This window comes from Anabrus simplex, chromosome 1 (genome assembly GCF_040414725.1).
Source record: "Anabrus simplex isolate iqAnaSimp1 chromosome 1, ASM4041472v1, whole genome shotgun sequence".
NCBI lineage: Eukaryota > Metazoa > Arthropoda > Insecta > Orthoptera > Tettigoniidae > Anabrus > Anabrus simplex.
Genome location: NC_090265.1, coordinates 1,220,090,454 through 1,220,114,338, shown reverse-complemented (window position 1 = coordinate 1,220,114,338; position 23,885 = coordinate 1,220,090,454). Strand labels below are relative to the sequence as shown.

General features: G+C 39.9%; 1 protein-coding gene across 2 annotated transcripts in view; it reads right to left on the bottom strand.

The window, feature by feature from the left end:
• Nucleotides 1-23,885, bottom strand: part of Polr2H (DNA-directed RNA polymerases I, II, and III subunit Rpb8) — a 750,482-nt gene that overhangs the window by 296,402 nt on the left and 430,195 nt on the right. The window lies entirely within an intron of this gene.

Genomic DNA, 23,885 nt, shown 5'->3' with positions numbered 1-23,885 from the left:
ACGGATCGCCATCAAAACATCTAATATTCAAATTGTACAAAAAACTAACATGAATTAAACATAAGGAGGAAATAAGTGCTAACACTCCGTGTTTCATAGCACTGGTCAAAATATCTTAACGATAAACATATGTCTTTTAACAGCTGGCAAATTTATAAATACTTCGAGAATGGCTTCGAAGGATACATTCCAAGAATGTTTTGATGCTCACATATTCGCATTCACAAAGGCTCCTAATTTACGCTATTTGATGTTTCGTGCTGTGACGCATTACATTTAATTTAAATACTATTACTGAAGGCCAGAGTTCCTTAAATGCAATATTTTTTGTAAAACACTAGCCAGAGTGGCGCACTCACGAACGATTCACAAATAAAATCGCTAGAGTTTCTGAATGACAAATAAAACTACATATGAAACATCGAAGCAAGAATGAAACATTCCTTATTCTTTATATAACACAACACTCCGATAATAGATTAGTAACCTTACCTCTGTGGTATATCAACGTAATTCTTCATCTTTCGTTAGATTTCCAACTGCCCTTTGCCTCAGGCGACACTAGAACAAATAACCGACACAATACACTAGCATGAAGCCACTCAAGACTGAACTTTTCGAGATAGTTACTGACTGTGCCTCACTGTTTGGGACGAATAAACAAACGATGTGTCGGTAATTTTGAGCGAAGACACTACGCCGGCAGGTGTCAGAAGGAAGCTACGTGTCGCAGGCCAGCGTGTGCCAGCCAGCGCCGACCCAACATAAGGTAGGGAGAAGGCTCGTGACGTCAGCGTGACGCCAGAATACAGGCTGCGCCCACGTCACTCGCCCACAAAAACATAGCATGAGATACCATAATTATAAAAAGGGATTCTCGATTTTTCCTCCTTCAGCTTCTGGAGACCAACGAAATCTGGCCTCTAGGGAAGTAAATTTTGTTAATATAATTAAATCATTCTTATCATTTAGTTAATCCAAGGCCTAAGCTTAGTAAACTGGAAAAAGGATAATACAGAAGATGTGAACTTAGGCCCTATTTTCGGTGCTCCTTTATGAAAGAAAGTCAGCAGAGAAAACCATTTAACGTTATTACTAACAGATCTTACATACAAGAACAATATTCCAATCACACAAAATAAAATAAAAAGTATTTTCTTCAACTAGAGTACGACAAAGATGTATTCAGGTGTCTTTGGTGTAAACAGTATGGTACAACACCAGCATTCCCCTCAAGTGAGTGAGTGACAGAGAGTTAATGTTTTTCTCATATCGTGAACATATGCTGGTAAGCCGCGGGTTTAATTCCCCACGTCCAGAGTGGACTGAGAAACTAACGTAAGTAACAAGCTTCAAGTAACGAAACATAACTAATATTCATGAGTTAAAATTACATTCTAGACTACCTTAAGAACTTTTTTTAAATTTTCCACTGCAACTCATAGCCAAAGCCAGGATTGTGCCCAAAATTCTCGCTGTTAGTAAGTCGACATTAAAAATAGCATAATTTTTATCCAGTTCTAGCTTTATTAAAAAAACACAATTCGAAGAGAAAGTAGAAATGATACTGGGCGTACAGCAGTTTAGAGCCTTATGGTTTATCATAATAATAATAATAATAATAATAATAATAATAATAATAATAATAATAATAATAATAATAATAATAATAATATGAAAATCTACAACCTGTTTTCCAGTCAGTGACCGGGTCAGGGATGTAATGAATGAATCATTTATAGGCTATTATTACGATGGGGTCGCCACTCCCAAAGTGGTATATTAATGAATGATAGATGCTGCGAAATGAGAACGAAGAGTGTTGCTGTAATGGAAGATGACAGGGAAAACCGGAGTACCCGGAGAAAAACCTGTCCCGCCTCCGCTTTGTCCAGCACAAATCTCGCATGGAATGACCGGGATTTGAACCACGGTATCCAGCAGCGAGAGGCCGACGCGCTGCCGTCTGAACCACAGAGGCTTAATAATAATAATAATAATAATAATAATAATAATAATAATAATAATAATAATAAACATCCCTTCAATTATCATCGGTTTTAAGAGAAGTGAGGTATTCGGTATTTTCCCAAATTCTTGAACGTGCTGAAAAATCTACTAAACGGACCTCTCACAGTGAAGTACTTTTACCAGCTCCCTCTGTGGATCAGTAGTTGAGTGTCCACCTCCAGATGCAAGATTGCGATTTTATGCCCGGCAGAGGTGGTCCGATGTCTGAAAGTGGAAAAATGTCCACTTGGCACTCCATGTCGTATGATGTCGGCATGCAAAAGATATCTGGATATATATTCGGTGTTATATTCAGCATATAGGTCTCCCCAAAACAGTTTCAGTTTCTCTGCCATCTGGTAGTGCAAAACGGAACGTCGAAATTTACAAACAGGCATCCTAAATGGCTTCTAATTATAATACCTGAACACGGTAGCTGGGCCAAATGATTATTATTATTATTATTATTATGGCGGCGATTATATTATTATTATTATTATTATTATTATTATTATTATTATCCTACGATCTTGAGTACATAAACAGAGAACCCGTCAATTTAGTGGGACGTAAAAACCAAAACAACCTATCAATGTCGTTACGCAGCTGGTTCTAACAAAATAAAGAAATACTGACTGATCAAAGCAGCTTTGTTGTTACTCTCAATAATATGTAAATGTATTAACGCCAGAGAAGGAGTGCAGCGGCGGTTCAGTAGCCTTTCCTTAAGTCACGAGGTCGATCCGGGCCAAGGGCATGGCTGTTCAGCCTCAGCACACTTGATCACCTTCATCTTACATAATATCGTCACAGTCTGAAGGTAACCTTAAACATAATCAGGAACTCTAAACTTTTACATTATATTTTACGCCTTAAAAAAAAACTTAAACATGAGCAATAACATTTTTTGGATAACTTTTTTTCCCTCAGGATGTTCACAAGTATTGTTCATTTTATGATGCGGCTCAAGCAAACAGCTTGAAAATATAATTTTCAATGGTAATAATTCGCCTGGATGAATGATTCATATGGTAGTGCGCTGGCCTTCTGAGCTCAAGTTAGCGGGATCGATCCCGGCTCGGTCCGGCGGTATTTGAAGATGCTCAAACATGCCAGTTTCGTGGCAGTAAATTTAAATTTAACAGCACGTAAAATAACTCCTGTGGCATCAAATTTAGGCACCTCGGCGACTCCGAAAACCGTTAAAGTACAATAGTTAGTGGGAGGTAAAACAAATAATATTTTACGGTAATAATTCGCCATTATTATTATTATTATTATTATTATTATTATTATTATTATTATTATTATTATTATTATTATTATTATTATTATTATTATTATTGGTGATTGTCTTAAGGGGAAGTACAACCAGGTAACCATCCCCCCTTTACACTAATCAGAGGAAAAATTGAAAAGTTCTGACCTACGAAGGATGAGGTTATCGGCAAAGGAAAGGGAAATGTCACTATACTAATAATATTTTTTGTTAATTGGTTCTATTTCGTATGATGTAACATCTGGCTGAATTCACTAAAATTTAACTGGAATTTAGTTACAAGAGGTACAATAGCGGTACTTCCATCATACACCTGTTTTCAGGAGGGTGGGTTTTTTGACACCAATAAATGCAGGTACTTGTGTGGGAAGATGATTCAGTTGATTTGCAGCTGTTTATCTGTAAAGAAGTATTGTGTTATTTCATTTATTTGAAAGTATAGTTTTCTCTGCCAAAGGAAAGCAGCAGCATTTTTAAAGTAATTGTATTAGCATAAGTGATAATGATTAGTATTTCCATTATCATCCCTCGCAAGTGTGTGAACAGTGTAAATAACTTTTGTTATTTATGTGCGGAAGTAACATTGTCTTCTCAAAAGCGTAACATTACACCAGTAATAAAGAAATGGTACCTACTCTACTTCGGCTGCAAAGTTGGTGATGCAGATAACTAATGAGCACCAAAAAAAGTGTTGTAATACTTGTAGTACTAATCTACGGGACTGGTTAAATGGAGAAAGGTCATCTATGCACTTTGCAATACCAATGATATGGCGATAACCAAGTTATCATGTCGATAATTATTTTTGCATGGTACCAAAAATCCAAGGTTTGTCTGAAAAGAAAAAGTGGACTATCAAGTACCTTAACATTCCATCTGACATTTGTCCAGTAACACGTTGAGTGCCATGCGACGCCATTTGGGTACGTGAGAGTAGTCAAGTTTTTGAACTTCACGTCCCCATATGGGGTCGTACGTTCGTTCTAACTCAAGAACTGTGCGAACCCATTTGGGTGCGCAGTAGGTATGTGTTTCGAAGCTCTATAAAGTATCTTCCTTCCATCTGCTGGTCGTCTATTTAAGTACGTGCATAGTCCACCTTCCATCCCTCAATTCCTGTTTTGGCGCGACCATATATGGGTACGTCAAAGTGCTTTTTAGGGTGACAAAGTCATTGTCTATCTCGCGCACGGATTGTTTATGTAAGTGTGCAGAGCTGTGAGTTTCCTTTTCTTTTTTAAGTCGTTACGAGTAAATCGAACAGTAAAAGATTTAGTGCAGATAGTCTGGACGATATATCGAACAAGTCGGACAATGATGTAGACGAAGTATATAGTTACAGTGATTTTAAACCCAGTACAGAGCAAATAGCGATCTCGCACGTTCATCCACATTGATGTTACTGTCTTCAGCATACGTATCCCCAATGTAATCCGGGTGTCTAAGCCAGCTGTTGCAAAAATTATGACCGTCTTCAATGATATAGGACACTGGTTTCCCATGTTGCACAATCATCGCTGCTAGGTTCTCTTACTCAAATTAAAATGTATACAAACAAAATTATATACTTGTTCAGTATTACTTAACTACTAATTCTTCTTATAATATTATTCTGTTACATCCTAATTTACCAAATTCACATGATTTTCATTACTTTATATAACTATATTCTATACGAAAATTGCCTAACCTAAAATCGGAAGATCGTCATTTACAAACATTTCCTGACCTAAAATCGGGGATCGTACATTTTTACGGCTCCAGTATGAACAAGCTAACACACCTCTCATAATCAACAGCATTTAACGCGTCCCTGCAAAGGAAAAGGTAAATATTACCGAGGTTCGTGTCAGTAACTACTGTATAAGTACGACCCCATATGGGGGCGCGTTTACGTGTACAGTTCGTAATGACCAATACGACCCCATATGCGGTCGCAATATTTTACCTAATATACATAATAATTTAACCTAATATATCATAAATACATCCTCATTTCAGCGATCATCTGCTTGGTTAAGCCTGTGAACGTTTTGGCACCAGGGAGTAACTCGATGTTATTAGCTCACGGCACTATACGGCAATCCTATGAAAATCGGTCTGGCACTCAACGTGGTAATGCATCATGAACAGCTTCCTGTACCGAAACCTCCTGAATTCCATTTCATCAATTCTGACGAAAAACAAGACAAAAGTGACACGTCAGTTACGACTATGCTCTTCGTACCAGGTCCATGAACATCACAAAATCCTGATTTCAAAACTACTGCACCTTCCTCGAATTATTTTCTCCACGATTACAGAAGCACCCTCCTATCATAAGCGCTAATAAGAGATCCGGAACTGTCCAAGGCTAAAGCTGAATTTCTTGGATCCAGACTTCAAGAGTGGAACCTTTTGGCAGGAGGTAAAGTGTCAGTATTTCGTGTTCGTCAAAAACCTCTGGAACATTTTTTTTCTAGTAGAGACGGTATTATATTTTTTATATTTTGCAGTATCATTGACGGTCTCATGAATTCTTTAAACATCCCACACCAACCTAAAAGCTGGCGATTGTTTATAGACGCATCCAAATTAAGCTTAAAAGCAGTTTTACTGCATAATGGAAATTCTTTACCTTCCAATTCCTGTTGCATATGCAGTAGGCCTACATATGAAGGAAACACATTCAAACATGGAAAAACTTATCAGGTGTTTAAATTGTGAAAGATATCCGTGGCATCAGAAACATGTAGACACTGACAGTTAATACATTTGGAACAAAATGACATATCGCTGCAATATTTGCAAGGTAGCGTAGTCCATTGTTTTCTCAACAGATGATGGAGGTCACGTGAATGTCGCGACAATCTTGGCGCGCGTTTTTCAGCAGATGACAGTGCAGCAATGAATGAAATACGATTGTCGTTGGAGCAACGCAAGGCCGCATTGAAGTGGTACTGGAAGAACGAAAACATGATGGAGGTACAACGGGAATGGCGTAATGTGTACGGAACTCAGCCACCAACACCTACAACAATTTATCGTATTCGGAATAAATTTGAAGCCGACGGTACTGTTCAGGATGTACATAAGAAAAGGTCTGGCCGACCAAAAACTTCAAGTTCAGCTTCCAGCGCTGCTGCGTTGCAACATTTTACTAGATCACCTCAAAAATCTGTGAATCAGGATGCACGTGAAAGCGGGGTAAGCCGAAAAACTGTACGACGAATTCTGAAGGCTGCAATGTGGAAAGTGTGCATTACAAGATCGCTACACGCTATGATCGAGGACGACCCGGATTGAAGGAAGGAGTACTGAGAGTGGTTCGCGGGTATGAACGGTTTGCAGGGATGGTTATCTGGTCTGACGAGGCGCAATTCAAACTGAGCGGTACTGTAAACCGCCACAACTGCGTGTACTGGGCTCCTGAAAATCCTCACGTTCACGTGGACAAACATGTTAATCTCTCCGGTGTTAATGTGTGGTGTGGTCTGTCATCGCGCGGTTTGATTGGCTGGTGAGGTGTATTTTCATATCCTGCAAACATCGATTTTACCTGCCATCCGAAAGGTGTTTGGAAACGAAAGATTTTACCTACAAAAAGATGGCGCTCCGCCTCACTACTGCAGAGATGTCAGAGCCCATTTGAGTAAAAATCTACCTGTACGATGGATAGGTCGAAGAGGAGCTGCTGAGTACCCACCACGGTCTCCAGAACTTACATCTCTTGACTTCTACCTATGGGGGCTTGAAATATGAAGTTTATCAACAGAAGCCAGCTACACAGAACGAGCTACGAGAAACCATTGATGCGTCCTGTGCGGCTATCACACCGGCAACACTGACAGCCGTAGTTCGGTCAACAATTCAGAGGCATCGACGTTGTTTGGCTGCTAATGGGGGTCACTTTGAACACACAAAATACCCCCCACCCCCCGTGCAATAATTGTAACGGTATGTCATTTTGTCTCATTAATATTGACTATCAAAGAGTGTCTGCATTTTTCTGGACCCCTCTGTATATGCGGTGAACTGAAGGTAATTGCATTATTACTTGGTTCGCAACTACGTTGCACCATGTACTGTTGTTTCATATGCGAATGGGGCAGCCAGGACAAGGCTTCCCATTACGTAAAGAAGGGCTGGCCACAGAGAACAATTGCAGAACCAGATAAAATTAATATAACCCATGTCCCTCTTGTAAATTCTACTACTGTGTTGCTTCTTCCGTTACACATAAAGCTGGGCCTAATGAAGAATGTTGTCAAAACCATGAATAAAAATAGTGCGGCTTTCCAATAACTCCTTAATAAATTTCCACCCATAACTAAATCCAAAATCAAGGAAGAAAATGTTATCGGTCCCCAAATTCGAAAAATTCTTAATGATCAAGAATTTCAAAACATGCTGACTGGTGATGAACTCGTGGCTTGGAATGCCTTGCGACAGGTTGCGCTAAACTTCTTGAAAAAAAAGACATCCGCAAACTATAAGGAACTTGTGGGAAACTTATTGGCTGCTTACAAACAAATGGCGTCCAATATGTCACTCAAACTTCACTTCCTTCAATCCCATTTGGACTTCTTTCCTGACAACGTGAATGTGAGTGATTAACATGGTGAGCGTTTTCACCAGCAAATAGCTACGATGGAATGATGATACCAGGGGAAATGTACCACCGCTATGATTGCCGATTATTATTGGTGGATAACTAGGGATGTTTATAAGTCAGGTAAGCCAATAGTTTCAGTGTCTTACATGCATGTATGTAGTCCGACTCGTTGGCTGAACAGTCAGCGTACTGGCCTTCGGTTCAGAGGGTCCCGGGTTCGATTCCCGGCCGGGTCGGGGATTTTAACCTTAATTGGTTAATTCCAATGGCACGGGGGTGGGTGTATGTGTTGTCTTCATCATTTCATCCTCATCACGACGCGCAGGTCGCCTACGGGAGTCAAATAGAAAGACCTGCACCTGGCGAGCCGAACCCGTCCTGGGATATCCCGGCACTAAAAGCCCTACGACATTTCACATGTATGTATATGTACTATATTATTGCATATTTTTAAAAATTTCTAATAAATCGAAACCAATCTTTATTCTTTAGCAGTCAAAATACATAAGAATCGGTTATTTTTATTTTCGAAGCAAACATTTGGTTAAAATTTGTTGTTTAGTGTTACAGGCTCCGTCAGCAATTGCCTGGTAAACACAACTGTGAAGACAAGTGGGTTAAAATCTTACTTTCTACCATCCTGAGAATAGTTTCCCCAATTCAGTTCCAGGAGAACACCGGGATATTACCTAACATACACTTCACAGGCTTTTCCTTCCTATTCCTAGCCCCCACCCTGCAAATAACGTATACCACACAGGTTATCAGATAGACTTCGTACACACTAATTACAACGGGCTGTTGACAACAATGATCTAAGCCCCGTAGATGAAGCACCATCATCAACAGCACTCTCCCTTCAAATTAAATCAATATGGCCTCTGTCCTTAGAAAATGAACAGATACACTCACCAAGCGGGGAAGGCACTTGAAGAAGCTGATGTATGAAACTCTAATTGAATCGGTGGAAGAGTTCGTCGATCAGGTGCTTCCAGCTGCTTACACTCTACAGCACATGCCTGAAGTTTCTGAACGTGTAAGACAGGCAATTTATTGTATTGCAGAAGGAGGCCGTACTTTTGAACAGTTTAATAAACGATTACAATAACATTCAAATTTAATATTTCCATTCTCAACGTCACAAAGTATCTCAATTATAATTTTCAGACCTACGGTTATTTAATAAAACATACGTGATTTGATCTCTTTTATTACCCTTAGAAGTTTTAGTCTTGAATTTTGTTACACTAGGTATTTGCGAAATCCGTGTGAATTAAATATTCAGAGAAAGATTAACATTTTAGTTACTTTTAAGGAATGATTCAAGTTAACCTTCAAGCCTTTCGTATTCACCTACAGAGAAACTAACATTTGAGAGATCTAATTTACATGGAACTTTCTCCTTTCTTGAAGGACCTAATTCACAGCATTTTCCGTCGATAGGACCCAGTTCACAAAGTCCCGTCCAGTTAACTCACTAGTATTCCTTACATCCTATTCATGGTTTTAAAACTACCAGAGATATAGGTTTCTTAAAGCAATGTCAAGCACAGACATAGGTTGTTAGCGGCTGATGTACTGCAGAATAGAGACATATGAATGGCTAGTTGTAAGCCGTCAAACTTGTTTAAGTTTCTTACATATAAACCTGAATTTTATGTTAATTCATTTGTGTGTTACAGCTGTTGCAATTAAGTTTTACGAGAGTTTTTGTCCTCGCATTAACAGATTTGCATGCATTTTAACACGTCGTCTGATACGATATAATAACTTTCGAATGAATACTATTTTAACAGATGTCAATAAGAACATCACCAACATGGACCTGGATTACACCCTTTCACACCAAATTACAAACATGGACACAGGAAGGTTTGCAATAACTTTTGAAGTAACAACTTAGCGGTTTTCCAGATAATAAACGTTTCCTTCTTTCTTGGCTTTTCCCTCATTTTATCTGGGGTCGGCACTAATGCGGATGAATCCCAGTTTTACGACCGAATTCCCTTCCTGAACCTAACCCTATGTGGGGGGGGATGTATTCAGTATTGCGTGTACGGTTAGTAGTGTGATTCGTTGTTTGTACATGAAGGTGATGATTATTATTTTAACACGGCGTACACCACTGGCCAACCACTCCCTCCTAACAATATACAGAATGGAAAGAATGAGTCAAATGTTAAAAAGTATCTATTGTTTCCTTTTATAAAAATACACGTCTGTGATAACCGAAGTAAGGTACAATAAATATATTTTAAACGTGTGCATTGCACTACGCTCCACAATAAGCACATATCTGAGACAATAAACTGATATATATATATATAATTTTGCAACTTAGTAACTTCTGATTAAATTAACCAACAGAAATGGAATACATACCACTAGATTCGTCATTTTTGTGCCTATTTCAACGATATACAACATTAATATGCGGTTATCTTCCAACATTTAAGTCCAATTGAAATTTATGGAAGGGCTACTTCTGAAAAAATGGACCCCCCCCCCTCTCATGAATTTTCACCTGTTGTATTTTGATAACTAAAGGACATATTTTAATTTCGCTCACCCTATCGAAAGCGTTCTCCAAGTCCACGAAGGCCAGATGTAGAGATTTAGTCTTCTTTCTACGCCTTTCTATGAGGAGGCGGCCTGCATGGATTGCATCCGTTGTGTTAAGCCTCTTGACAAAGCCGCATTGTTTTTGGGAGATCTAGGCAATGTTGCGTAGGCGGCGGTCTAGAACTCGCTCGAAGACTTTCAACTAGTGGCACAGTAGTCGGATTGGGCGGTAGTTTGAACATTCAACGTCACCTTATTTGCGCCCTCTGCGGCCTTGGTAGTGGCGATATTTTGTTGGGGCAAGAGTGATTTTGCGCCAGACTTCGGCATCTTTTACAGGTTGTGATTTGCTTGTAGTTTTGTTTTCCGTACCATATAGGCAAGATAGGTCTGGGATTGCATCCTTCGTCGACAGAAAATGGCTACAAGGACTTCAGCTCCGCTTTGGCCAAATATCTCCCAGACTTCAGATGGTATGTCGCCTGGTCTGCCATTATAATCTTGCTCATAGTTTGTGATACTTCCTGGATATTAAATGGCAGGACATGTCCAGCAACTGCATCACCACAAGATATCGGTTGGTGTGGAAATTCGTCATTACATTCTTGTTGTAGTCCCTCCAAAGGTGCAAAATAGATATCGGGTTTCAGAGAAGTTGCCAGGCTGAGTGGCTCAGACGCTTGCTTTCTGACCCCAAGTTGGCACGTTCGATCCTGGCTCAGTCCGGTGATATTTGAAGGTGCTCAAATACGTCAGCCTCGTGTCGGTAGATTTACTGGCACGTATCAGAACTCCAGCGGGACTAAATTACGACACCTCCCCGTCTCCGAAAATCGTAAAAGTAGTTCGTAGTGGGACGTAAAGCCAATTACATTAATTCGGAGAAGTTGGCTATTTGCATTTTTAATTTGCAGGACGTGACCTTCCGTTACTCGATACCAGGATTTGGCTAGACGGTAGATCATATTTGCACCCTCTGCGGCCTCGGTAGTGGCAATTTTTTGTTGGGACAAGAGTGATTGTGCGCCAGACTTCCGTATCTTACACAGGTTGTGATCCGCTTGTAGTTTTGTTTTCCGCCAAGTTTTACAAGCCTCCCATTTAGCCTTCTCAGCCATTTCTACATCTTCGTTCCACGACCGAGTCTGTTGGCCCACGACCGGTTTGCCTGATTTTGTCTTCCTGAGACAGCTGCTGACGTGTGTATGTGATCAGTGATGGTTTCTACCGGCTGATCGAAGATCTGTATGCGAAAGTGATATGCACAATTAAAGTAAAGGAATGCTTAACGGTAGGAGAGATACATTCAAATATTGGACTTAAGCAGGGATGTAAATATTGTTCGTACTCATTATTAATGATGTTTTGGATAATGAAGGAAAGGAGGATAGGACAAGCACACGTCTGAATAATAGAGACATTCCTGGCCTGGTTTTCGCAGACGACATCCTTCTCTTGGACATCAGTCGGTATGCAAAACAGTATCAAGAAGACGGCTGCATTTTGCAGAAAATGGAATTTTAAATTTAACATTAGAAGAACAAATGGTATGTTAAAAAAAAAGGAAAGCAATTAAAAGAAAAAGAAAGGTGGCGGTTAGAAGTTGTTGAATTTAAGTGGTCAATAAAACAGAATACTTAGGAATTACAAGAACATCAAATAGGATATGTAATCAACAAATAAGACGAACAAAAATGAAAGAGATGGCCGCTCTATCTACAGTACCGGTCAACATTTTAGGAGCACATAAACAAATAACGAAATGTCATCTAGAACCTAAAATTGTGCCACAAAACCTCTGCCATTTTCTTTCTCAGCTCTCACATACAACAGGATATATGTCGCCTGATTTCATTGAGTTACTCCAAGTACCGTAGAAGTTCTGAATTTTTAACTCCAACATTTTAGATTTTTTGGTAATATAGCCTAATGTACTGTATACTCTAATTGGTTACAAGTGTCACCATCAAGATTCTTTTAGACTTAGCAATAGATTGGGGCCATTTTAGTATAAATGTAAAAATTCCAAAAATATACGGCACGAGGTTTCTTGCGTGTTTTTTTTTTTTTTTCGAAGCAGCGCCAAGATGTTTGACTTTTCTTTGTCTTTGTCATGTATGGCCCAAGGTCTCGGAGCGAGCTATCGGCATCAGACTTATTTGTCCTGATAGTTTCATTTGCACTCTGCAGTGACATCCAAGAACACATTTCTGATGCCAACAGCTCACACTGAGACCTATGACAAGAACAAGAAAAAACTGGCCATCTTAGCGCTGGTTTAAAAACAATAAACGCACGAAAATCGGTGCCGCATTTTTCGGATTTTTTTAACATTTATACTACAATGACCCCCATTTATTTTTAAGTCTACAAATGAATCTTGGTGGTGATACTTGAAACCAATTGGAGTATATAGTACATAATGTTCCGAAAAATTTTGACATTCTGATGTGACCTTCCAACAGTTAAAAATGTATAACTTCTACAACACTTGGCCTAATGAAATCAGGAGACGTATACCATATTAGATGCGAGAGCTCAGGAAAAAAATACAGAGGTCTAGTAGCACAATTTTAGGTTCTAGATGACATTTCAGGATTTGTTTGTGTGGTCCGAAACTTTTGACCGGTACTGTAGCACGGTGTGTTTGGAAAGGAAGATTCCAAATACTGAACATAAGCTACGGTACATAAAAATATTCTAAATGCTCTTGTGATATCAAGAACATTGCATGGGCAGAAATAGGGGGTATTGAGGTAGATAGAAAATAACTAAATGTAAATATGCAGTAATAGATTCTGCAACATAATACTGGAACTACTAGAATGTATAGGACCGAGCTCGATAGCTGCAGTCGCTTAAGTGCGGCCAGTATCCAGTATTCGGGAGTATTAGGTTCGAACCCCACTGTCGGCAGCCCTGAAAATGGTTTTCCGTAGCTTCCCATTTTCACACCAGGCAAATGCTGGGGCTGTACCTTAATTAAGGCCACGGCCGCTTCCTTCCCACTCCTAACCCTTCCCTGTCCTATCGTCGCCATAAGATCTATCTGCATCGGTGCGACGTAAAGCAACTAGCAAAAAAAAAAAAAAAAATGTATAGCTTAATAGCGGAATTAGAATACTAGAATTATCAAAAAGTCCGGAGAATATTCGTGATAAGCTAACAAATTCCTTAAATAAATAAATAAATAAATAAATAAATAAATAAATAAATAAATAAATAAATAAATAAATAAATAAATAATACTACAGTGAGTGTAAAAAAGTATTCGTACGACCCCGCATATTTTAGAATATAATGAATTTTTCATACGTTTAGGTAGGTTTATGGATTGAAAAAATCATCATGTTGTATTCAAATGCCTTTATTAATTCCTTTACTAATAACTTATGTAAATGACAACATGGGTCAGGATCCGAATTCCGAACGTGCAACCATGAGCACATGAGGCGTGCGTCAATCAACTGCACTACGCAGCAAGTCAGTAATAAAATATTCTGATATTCTAAACATTTCATGCGCTCAGTTTACGCCAACTCTTTCCGAAAATGTCAAATACTAAGGAGAAAACACAGTACAATATCTCCTTTCTACAGTATTACGGATTTCCCCGTGAATAACGTACATTGTACTGGACAGGTTCGTCGTTTCTGCTCAGCTGCTTTCTCCGTGGCAGCAGCCAGAGGCTCGGATGCGATATCTCTCGAGTGGTTATTGTAGAAAAAATAAAAAGGTCTTCTCCAGCAGACCTTTCTATTACTGTGTGTCTGTACCGAAACAGGAAAGAGTCAGAATTGTAAACAATGAATATTTAAAAATATGCAGAACTTGTTAAAAATGACACACGTCGAAGGAAAAGCTACAGTGATTATAGCATTTATGATGTGTATTATTACAAAAATAGAATGCATCCCAATTTGCTAGAAGTGGACATAATATGAGAATAACTGAAGATGGCTGTTTAATGGGGCCTAACGTAAGGCCAACGGCCCACTGTTAATATTATTATTATTATTATTATTATTATTATTATTATTATTATTATTATTATTGATGATGATGTTTGTTGTTTAAAGGGACCTAACAGCTAGATCGTCGACCCCTAATGGTAAGAGGTGCAACGAAATGAAACGATGAAAAAAAAAACTCAAAATGTATCCACTGACTAGAATCTAAAACGAATGATGATGAAAAATGACCATGCTCCAAAACAATCTGTGGATCCAATTCACAATGACTTATTTTCTGAGATGATGGTTGTTGTCCAAAGGGGCCCAACATTCAGATCACCGACCCCTCACAATGGTACTAATTAATAATAATGGTATTGGCTTTACGCCCCACTAACTATTTTTACGGTTTTCGGAGAAGCCGAGGTGCCGGAATGTAGTTCCGCAGGAGTCCTTTTATGTGCCAGTAAATCTACAGGCAATTCCAGAAGGTGAAGAAGACCAAATGCTAAGAGCATTATTAATTAAACGTTGTTCACATTTTCTTGATATTAAGGGTTTACGAGCATTCCATTCATAATATGTTATTACAGAGTCTCGACTTTCTAAAAATAAACTAGAGTGAAAGACACTTAATTCCATAAAAAAAGGCTGACATCACAATCTAAAATAATTATGCACCTTCCCGTGTAATAAACGCTGAGGAACTAAATTTCCTATACCAACATCATCACAAACTGTACTTCAATTAAGTACAGCTCTTACGAGTTTGTTGGTATTCGTTCGTTCCTCCTGTTTGTTTTTGTTTACGACAGAATGTATGGGCCTACTTAATCTATGTAAAGGAAAGGTGAGTATGTGTGAAAGTAACTGACCAATGAATTGATTAATTAATTAATAAGAATGAATGAATTCATTCATTTGCGTCTGAAATGCTGAAAGAAGCTACGTAACTAAAAATTACCTGGAGAAAGAGTGAAAAACAAGGCGGTAGAGGCACAATTTGAACCTCAAAGTTACGAAAGTATACTGTAGATTCCTTGTCTGCCGCTCGTCATGTCTAAGGTACAGCAGCGGATACGTTCGAATTCAACGTCTCGTTCTACCATCTGATGTTAAGAGCAATTTGTCCACTCATCTGAAGAACATGCTATACAACTGGAGGGGGGCTGCAATATCTTGTTGATGCTGCCACATTGTCCAGCAAACCGTCAGATATGAGCAAGCACTAATGGATGCTGTTCGTCCACCTGTCAACTACCGGAAACATTGCAACAGAGACAAGTTTTCGGGTAGATAAACACAACCCCACCAAATGTATTCTCGGAGTTATGTATGCATGAAGGAGTGAAAGAGATAAACGATTTTTTTGCGAAATGAAGTCAGTAGCTTATATTGTAAGATGTACACTCAAAGAGATACAAGTGAGAGCTCTACAATAAGATGCAAGCAACAAAATCACATTTCAAACTTAAGTGGAGTGACTTCCTGTAAGTTCTAATTTATAAATCAGCAATAAACGAATGTAACATTCTAATATAACTTTTATGTTTTTACTTTACAACAATATAGACCGAGAGATGGCTGCGCGGTTTGGGTCATGCAGCTATCAGCTTGCATTCTGGAGATAGTGGATTCGAACCCTACTGTCGGCAGCCCTGAAGATGGTTGCATGCCTAAGATATAGGTAAGTTTGATGATGATGATGATGGTCCTTGTTGTTTACAGGGTCTCGTCATCTCGCAAGATGAGGGAGGTGGTACTTGGGAGCTTTAGGGCCTTATTACACAGGGCAGCCAGGTCGCACACCCATGGCTGCCCGACCTGTCTTAAGCCGAGCGACTGGTGGAGCAACCAGACAGTTCCATGTCGCTCAGTGTCTTTTTGACCAGTGAAGACACGAGTGCTCGTGAGTTCGATTATTAAGTTAGTTTATTAATTGACTAGTTGAGATGAGTGATGAGTATATGCTTCTCCTTGTACTACTGATGAAGAAGAGGAGAAGGAAAAGAAAGATGCATGTGCATCCTATTCTATCTTTAAGACAATCTAAAGGGTTCTACTATACTATTTTTGATGAGCTTTGTGCAGACGACAAGTTCTTCAATTAGTTGCGAATGTCGAAATCTTCAATACTACTGTTCCAAATCGGAGGGCGTCTTTCTATTTCACAGATGAAAACTTCAGTGTTCACTTTTGAGTTTATGAACGTTTGACACTCTTTCTAAAGTTGTTTCTGTTTCTTCTTTTCTCCTTTCTCTGCACTTCCAGTAGCACTTATTTTATCCATAGCCCACTTACACTTGCCGTCAAGAAAACAGTACACGGTAGCACGTGGCTATACGTAACTAAACTGCGGCTGCCGGTCTCTGGCTGCCTTGTGTAATAAGCCCCATATATTTCAATACCCGGCCACCACTAGTGGTCGCCAGATTGGTTGCCGGGTAGAGAAGCCTCATGGTCAACAATGTGTGGTCGCGCGACTGGCTGCCCTCGTGTAATAACCTCCATAACAGTCCATGCCCGATGAGTGGCTGCGCGACCTGGCAGCCCTGTGTGATAAGGCCCTTGGCATACGGCGCAGATCGACCAGGTCTACGCACTCCGTAAGGATGTGTACCACGGTAAGATGCTCGCCGCAAGTACACACCGGAGGAGGGGGTTCTCTTTTCAGTAAATAGCAGTGCGTTACTATACCGTAGCCGACCCGAAGACGGCATAATACCACTGCTTCCCTCAGAGAAGCCCGAAGGGAAGTCCTTCATACCTTCGTTGTACCTTTTGCCACTCCATCTCCCATAGGTATGTTTAACCCTTGAGGACTGGCGTGAAGAAATATAGCGTATAGACTGGCGTATGGGTGTTTTTGACCCGTATTTTAAAAATCTATTTTTGGCCATCATGCACTACGTACGAAATGAATTTGCACCTGGACTATTCTAATGATCTATTCTATATCGTTTAATGTGATTTTTAAAAATGTAGTCAATATAACATGCAAAATAATTACAATAATTTGATGAATAGTAAAATAGGCCTTGTTATCGGCAGGGAAGTACACTAGCCACAGAAAGTATTCGTACACCAACATTTTAATGTATACCTTGTATATTAAGCACCATAAAGTAATATAACCACATCCAGTGAGGCATATGCATAAAGAAAATACACTTAGCTGTACATTTGCTATGAGATTTCAGCGCTCAACATAATAAACAAATAAACTCGTCTTTTGACACAACAAAGTATTCGTACACTACTTGATAATTCAAACACTTGCCGAAGTCTTTGTTCAAACACAGTCTTAATACCATACCTGCCAACTTTTAGAAACAAAAAATAGGAAGATTTTTAATTATTGTATTTTATCACATATATTTCACCACAGTCTACGTGAAAATAGGTCAGAATAAAAGGCATACATATCTACAGTTAAAATGCGAATTGACCACTAAATTTAATATCTTAAACTAAGAAAACATAAAACTGGTTACACGAAAATGTACCTAATCACTCTCATTTATGACACATACAAATAATATTTGTCATACCGACACACACACACAACAAAATGCATAATACCGTATTTTCTCGCGTAATTAACGCACTTTTTTGACGAAAAATACAGGCGAAAACTTCGGATGCGTAAATTATTCAAGGAATTCAGATCTTTACAAATTATTTACAATTCATTTACATTTAAAAGATACATTAAATATAATATAAACACAACTGGTTCAACTCATTTGCGGTTATCGTCATATAGCGTGAACTTCCGGCGTGAGATTTTTTCTGAATAGTCAAAATAGGGTACATCAGGTAAGTTAGACACGTGGGTATAAGTACCGACACTAGAAAATATTGTTCTTATTAAGAGCTGAAAATACGACCTGAATGGCATACCGGCAGGAAAAGAAAACTATCCCACACGAGAAGGGCCAGGCATCGAAGGAGGGACCCTGCTACATTACCCCAAACCGTTCGTATCCAATCTTGTACGAGTGACGTGTCCATCCACCCTTTCTCTTGAATACGAACGTGGATCACTCGCGGAAATTTTGCTTTAGGTATTGTTTTTCGTTTTATAACAATGTAAGGTGCAAGCTTTCTGCCATCAGCTGTTACAGCAAGCACTGCAGTACCGGTACATCGTTGTTTTTTGCTTCCGATAGCGCGTACGATAACACTGTACGTTCCTTTCTTATCGACTTTGTGACATATGGAAACTGATTGGCGTCTAACCTGCGGTTCCTATAAGGGAGATCAAATATTCCTTCACTTCACGCTTCTCAATCACAAAGCGATGAAAATGGTTGAAATCATTCGTCATTTTTTGACATAATGTTGTTGTTCGTCGAAGAGAAAGTCCATTTCTCTTCATAAAATTAATCAAGCCTCGGCTAACCTTCAAATCCGAGACATTGATTCCACTTGCCGCGGCTATTTCTCATTCTTTAAAATACAGCATTTCGTGAGAAACGGCTTATCCAACATTACGTAACAAAATCATATATTTAAGCAGATAATCCTCTACTTGCGGAAACTTGCCGCTTTTTCGTCCGCGAAATGCTTTGCGAGACTTGTTGGCCGCTGTTACCGCGGTAGTGCACGTTTCATTTGGACACTGAATACTTGCTGCCCGCTGCTCTATTCCCGTATGTTTTGACGTAACTGATCACCGCGAGTTTGTATGATGCAGTATTACTCCAATACTGTGGACTGACAAACAATTTTGAGATCACAGAATGTCCCGTACCCGAAACACTCGTAAAACTAGTGCAGTGGGATTTCCTGACGGCTAATAACAGCACGTTGCCTTGCGTTTGGAATGCCCGCTCCGCGATAGGAAGCCTGCTACTTGAGTAGTTGACACCTTTATTTCAAAACGCATCCGGAGCTCAGTGATGGATGTTCGAAGTTGTGGGTGCGTCAAATACGTGAACATTTCTTTTTCTCCACTTGGGACCCAAAATTATTGGGATGCGTAAATTATGCAAGGGCGTTAATTACGCGAGAAAATACGGTAGTTTCCTTTATCAGACGGTAAAATGAACGGAAATGTATAGGTATTTCTGAATACTTGGAGATAACGTTTGTTACATTTTTTGGCCATAACGAGAAAAGAAAATGCCATAAACTGTCACCGACACGAACCCCCTTAAAAACATTCAACTCATTAAAATTATGCTCTTAAAAACGCGAAACTACCACATACAAAACAATTCAATGTGTCCCATACATTATTAACATACCGGTACGACTTTGACAGAGGGGGGAAAGCATAAAAATGCAAGAAAAAACGCATGCCTATAACTCCGACGAAACTACGCACAGAAACGATGTTAACAACGTGCGAACAACACAATAACAAACTCATTCTTTCGTCCCGATTAACTGAGTCGTTAGCGCGCGCTAGCCTCTTGCTTAAGGCGGGTACAGACATGCGCGCCTAACTCTGTAACGTAACCACATCGCGCGCCAAGGTTAAACGGGACAATGTTACGCACAGCGGTTGCGAGGTAAACTTTTCTACCCCGCGCCGCAGGTCGTAACGCGTAACCTACCAGCGTTCCGCCAGTTGAGACAGTGCAGCTTTGAAAGATGGACATAGCTGCAGCAGCCTATGTTTATTTACATTATGCAACCAAACGGAAACGAAGTATTCATTAGAACGGCGTTTCAATTATCAACTGTGCCGAGCACGTAGAGTGGTGGAAAATGTGTTCGGTATTGTGCCGGCTGTCTTTCGAGTACTTCGAAAGCCAATGCTGCTACAACCTGAGAGGGCTGAATTGATTGTGATGGCAGTGACTCATCTACACAATTTCTTAAGACGAAGCCCTGAATCGCTCAATCTTTACAATCCACCTGGGACATTAGATCATGAAACGGACAATTACAAGCTCATCGGTGAAAGCGATAAGAGACGAGTTAGCACAATTTCTCCAACATGAGGGACAGATTCCAAGGCAAGATAAATTACGCGTGAATATTTTCGTGAAATTCGCATGCTATAGGATATGAACAGTTTGCTGTTACTCTACAACCTGTTAAATAGTCCAAACAAATAGTGGACCTAGCCACAAAAACGCAGATTTACACGTTCAAGTGTGCAGTGAAGAAACAACCAGTAAATATACACGGCGATCCATATTAGCCTCTACCATTCTTGATCTCTGATAACTACTCACTCCAAAAAATGAACACAGGTGCAATCAATTATGAACTTACATAGTGTTATCAACAGCATTACGCAATTAGAAAATCTTTTATAAGAAACCTTTTTGAATTTTTTTTATGTGTGTTGAAGAATCAAAAACCGGAAAATAAATGTGTTATTAGTTTCACTTAAAAATTGTTTACTCTTCATTTGTTATGTGTTTACTTTGCAGTAAACATGAAGTGCTTAAACCATCTCGCGGCTTTCCCATCGGAACTGCAGACTCTTAAAAGCAAACCATGTGCTCTGATACACCTCGTCAGTTGCTGAAAATGAAACAATGCATATATTCCAACATCGTAATATAGTACCGTACACACTGTTTAAAGCGGAAAGCTTAAGAATGCGTCGTCGCATTTAAAGTCTGATGCCATACTTTATAAGTAATATTACATAGTTTTATTTATACGCACCTGACCCTGTTCCCATGCTCTTCTTTATTTTGCCTTTCTCCCTTCGGAGTGAAGGAAGCAAGGACGTCATTTTCTTCCGGCATTCCTCGGCCGTTGTTCAGTTCCGTCGCCAGCTCCTCCCATGCATCATTCCTTAAAATTTTGTTGAAATGCCTGGGATGGCTAGCTAGTCACAAAATTTCCTTAGCTCTGTACATTTCAATAAAATGCAGTGTGTTTTGCTCCATCCACTCCATGTTTACTGATCAAGCAGACAGAGGCAAATGCGTGTTACGCGCCGAGGTCCTGTGTACGTCCAAGCTTGTTGTAGCATCCGAGCACGCAGCTCTTTGATGTGACGCGGTAAAACCGACAAGCAGTGGAACACAGCGAACCTCGTTCCGTATCGTTCATGTTGCGGGCTAAGGTTGCGCGACGAAGTTACGCAGTACCGCCCAGACAGGAGTGCGACGCGGTTGCGTTACGATGTTCTGTTGCAAGTCTGGACGCGCCTTTACAGGACGATCGCCGCCTCGAATCCCCAGCTGTATCAAGCGCACACGCTGCTGTGGTGAGCGGGAAACACGATACACGAAGGCGACGGACGAAACACTCACGAAATAAAGTATCAAATAAATACGCTTGAAAATGAGGTTTCGTAAATTACACAAGCACGTATCGTAGAAGAAGAGTATTGGTCGTACTAGAGGTTATATTAGTCGAAAATCGGAAGAAGTAAATATAAATCGGAAAATCGGAAGACGAGTTAAAAACCGGAAAGTTTCCGGGTAAATCGGAAGGGTTGGCAGGTATGAATCGAAACGCCTTGGCACTGCTCTTCACAATACTGTTAGAGATTGCAAGGCAAAGGGTGAAACACTAGGTGGGCGGAAAGAGGGCAGCTTGACGGAAACCACCATGACCAAGCTTGGGCATTATTTCAGACATGCCATACTCAGCAACATCCCAGATGTGGCTAAAATGAAGAGGGCAATTTATTCTACCCTTAAACATTGCATGTCAACAGATCTCAACCCTCAGCATATAACTTGCCCCAAAGGTATCGATTCCTGGTGCTTCTTTAATAGACAGCAGGCAGAGGGGAAACCAGTTAACAGTCATAGTCGAATGACTTGCAAGCTTAGGCCATCTGTTGTAACCAAGATTGCACCAGTATATCAGCGACTGGCTTCGGATGAAATGTTGCGACGTTGTTGTGCTGGCAAGACCCAGAATGCCAACGAGTCACTTCACAGTATGGTTTGGTCTAAGTGTCCGAAGGAGGTATTCATTTCCAAGTGAAAACTTGAACTAGGTGTACTCAGGGCAGTCTCATAGTTCAACATGGGACACTACAAGACAGCTGAGACCCTTCATGCCATCAGGAATTCACTTCTTTCTTCAAACACCCAGTCATCGCGTAAATCACAAGACAACCGTCGTGTGGCTCGGGGCAGGAAGAGGAGCAGTGAACAACACAAAAAGGAGAGAAAACATCACAAACTGGTAAAAATATCAACAGAAGAAAGATTAAGGAGGTCTGAAGGTGCAACGTATGCTGCAGGACAGTTCTGAAATGAGTTGATTTTCTTATACATTTTTCTCGCATTTGTTTCTTCTCACGTATTTGTGTCTTAAAAATACTCCTTGCGACACAATTGTGACCTGAAATTAATGAAACTTGGTGAGTCTACTCTTATATGTGTTAGAATAGGAAGTTATCATAGGTTTTGACATGGACTGGTTTTTTCTATTGATTTCATGATGTAGAATTTGGGTCATGCTGTGAATTTTAAAAAAAAATGATTTCAGAATTTCTGGAAGGAAAACTATAACTCTGATAACAAAACCGTGGATAACATTTGTTTCTGTATGCAAGAGCTACAATTCAGCAAATTTTTAGCTTCATCAGATAAAAACATCGCAAGGGACTTTTCTGCACGAGTGCATTTTAAATGACAAAAAAATAATAACTTCAGAACCAAGGTTCATGCACAGCTAAAATTTAGTACAGGGTCTAACTGTATTACAATACATGTGTACATAAAATTTGGTTCCAATAGCATGTAAATTGTAGAAGTTTTAAAATTCAGTCATAACTCCCCTTGATAAGCTCAATATGGGGCAACCGCGTTTTTACACTTTGAAGTGGGGTCACCCTATGATTTGCCTCGTGTAATTAAGAGTGTCAAAAGCAACTGATCGCCTGTTCGAAACTAGACTCTTGTATTTTGGAACCGAGACTCCTATAAAGTGTACCTGTTCGGAGCGAATATGCTCTTTCACATAAAACTGTACCTGTCAGGAGCAATTATGCTCTTTCGTATATAATTTAACGACTGGGAGTTTCTCCCAAGTTATTTTGTACTTGATTTAGGACTTCTAAGCGTAAGGCATTGTTAGAGCTGACGAGCTTCTTGTTAATATTTTCAACTGTTCTTTGTTATACTATTGAATTTCTATCTCTCAATTTAAAAAAAGAAGGAAAGAAATAAAATTTCCAAATTTGTTATACTCGAACAGGGCCTCTCACAGTGCCATGCATGGTGCAAAAGACGACTTCGGTTGGTTGACCAGAGTGCAGACCCCCACTCCTCGATTTGGAGCAATAGCGCTGTCGCTCTCTTTCCCCACGCCTATCTCCCTCTTCCTCACTTGCTCCGTAGCGCTCCCAAATCCGAGCAGAGTTAAGCCGAGCTTAGCCGAGTAGCCCAGAGACGAAGCGTTGGTCCGAGCCGAGCCAAATGGGACCGATGCACTGTGCACAGGAAAACTGCGCCTCAACTTGCACGCGTGAGATTTTGGGCGTTTGAGAGGCCCTGTACTACAAGTTGCTCTCAGTAATCCCCCGTCCAGTCATCCAAACCAGGCGCTT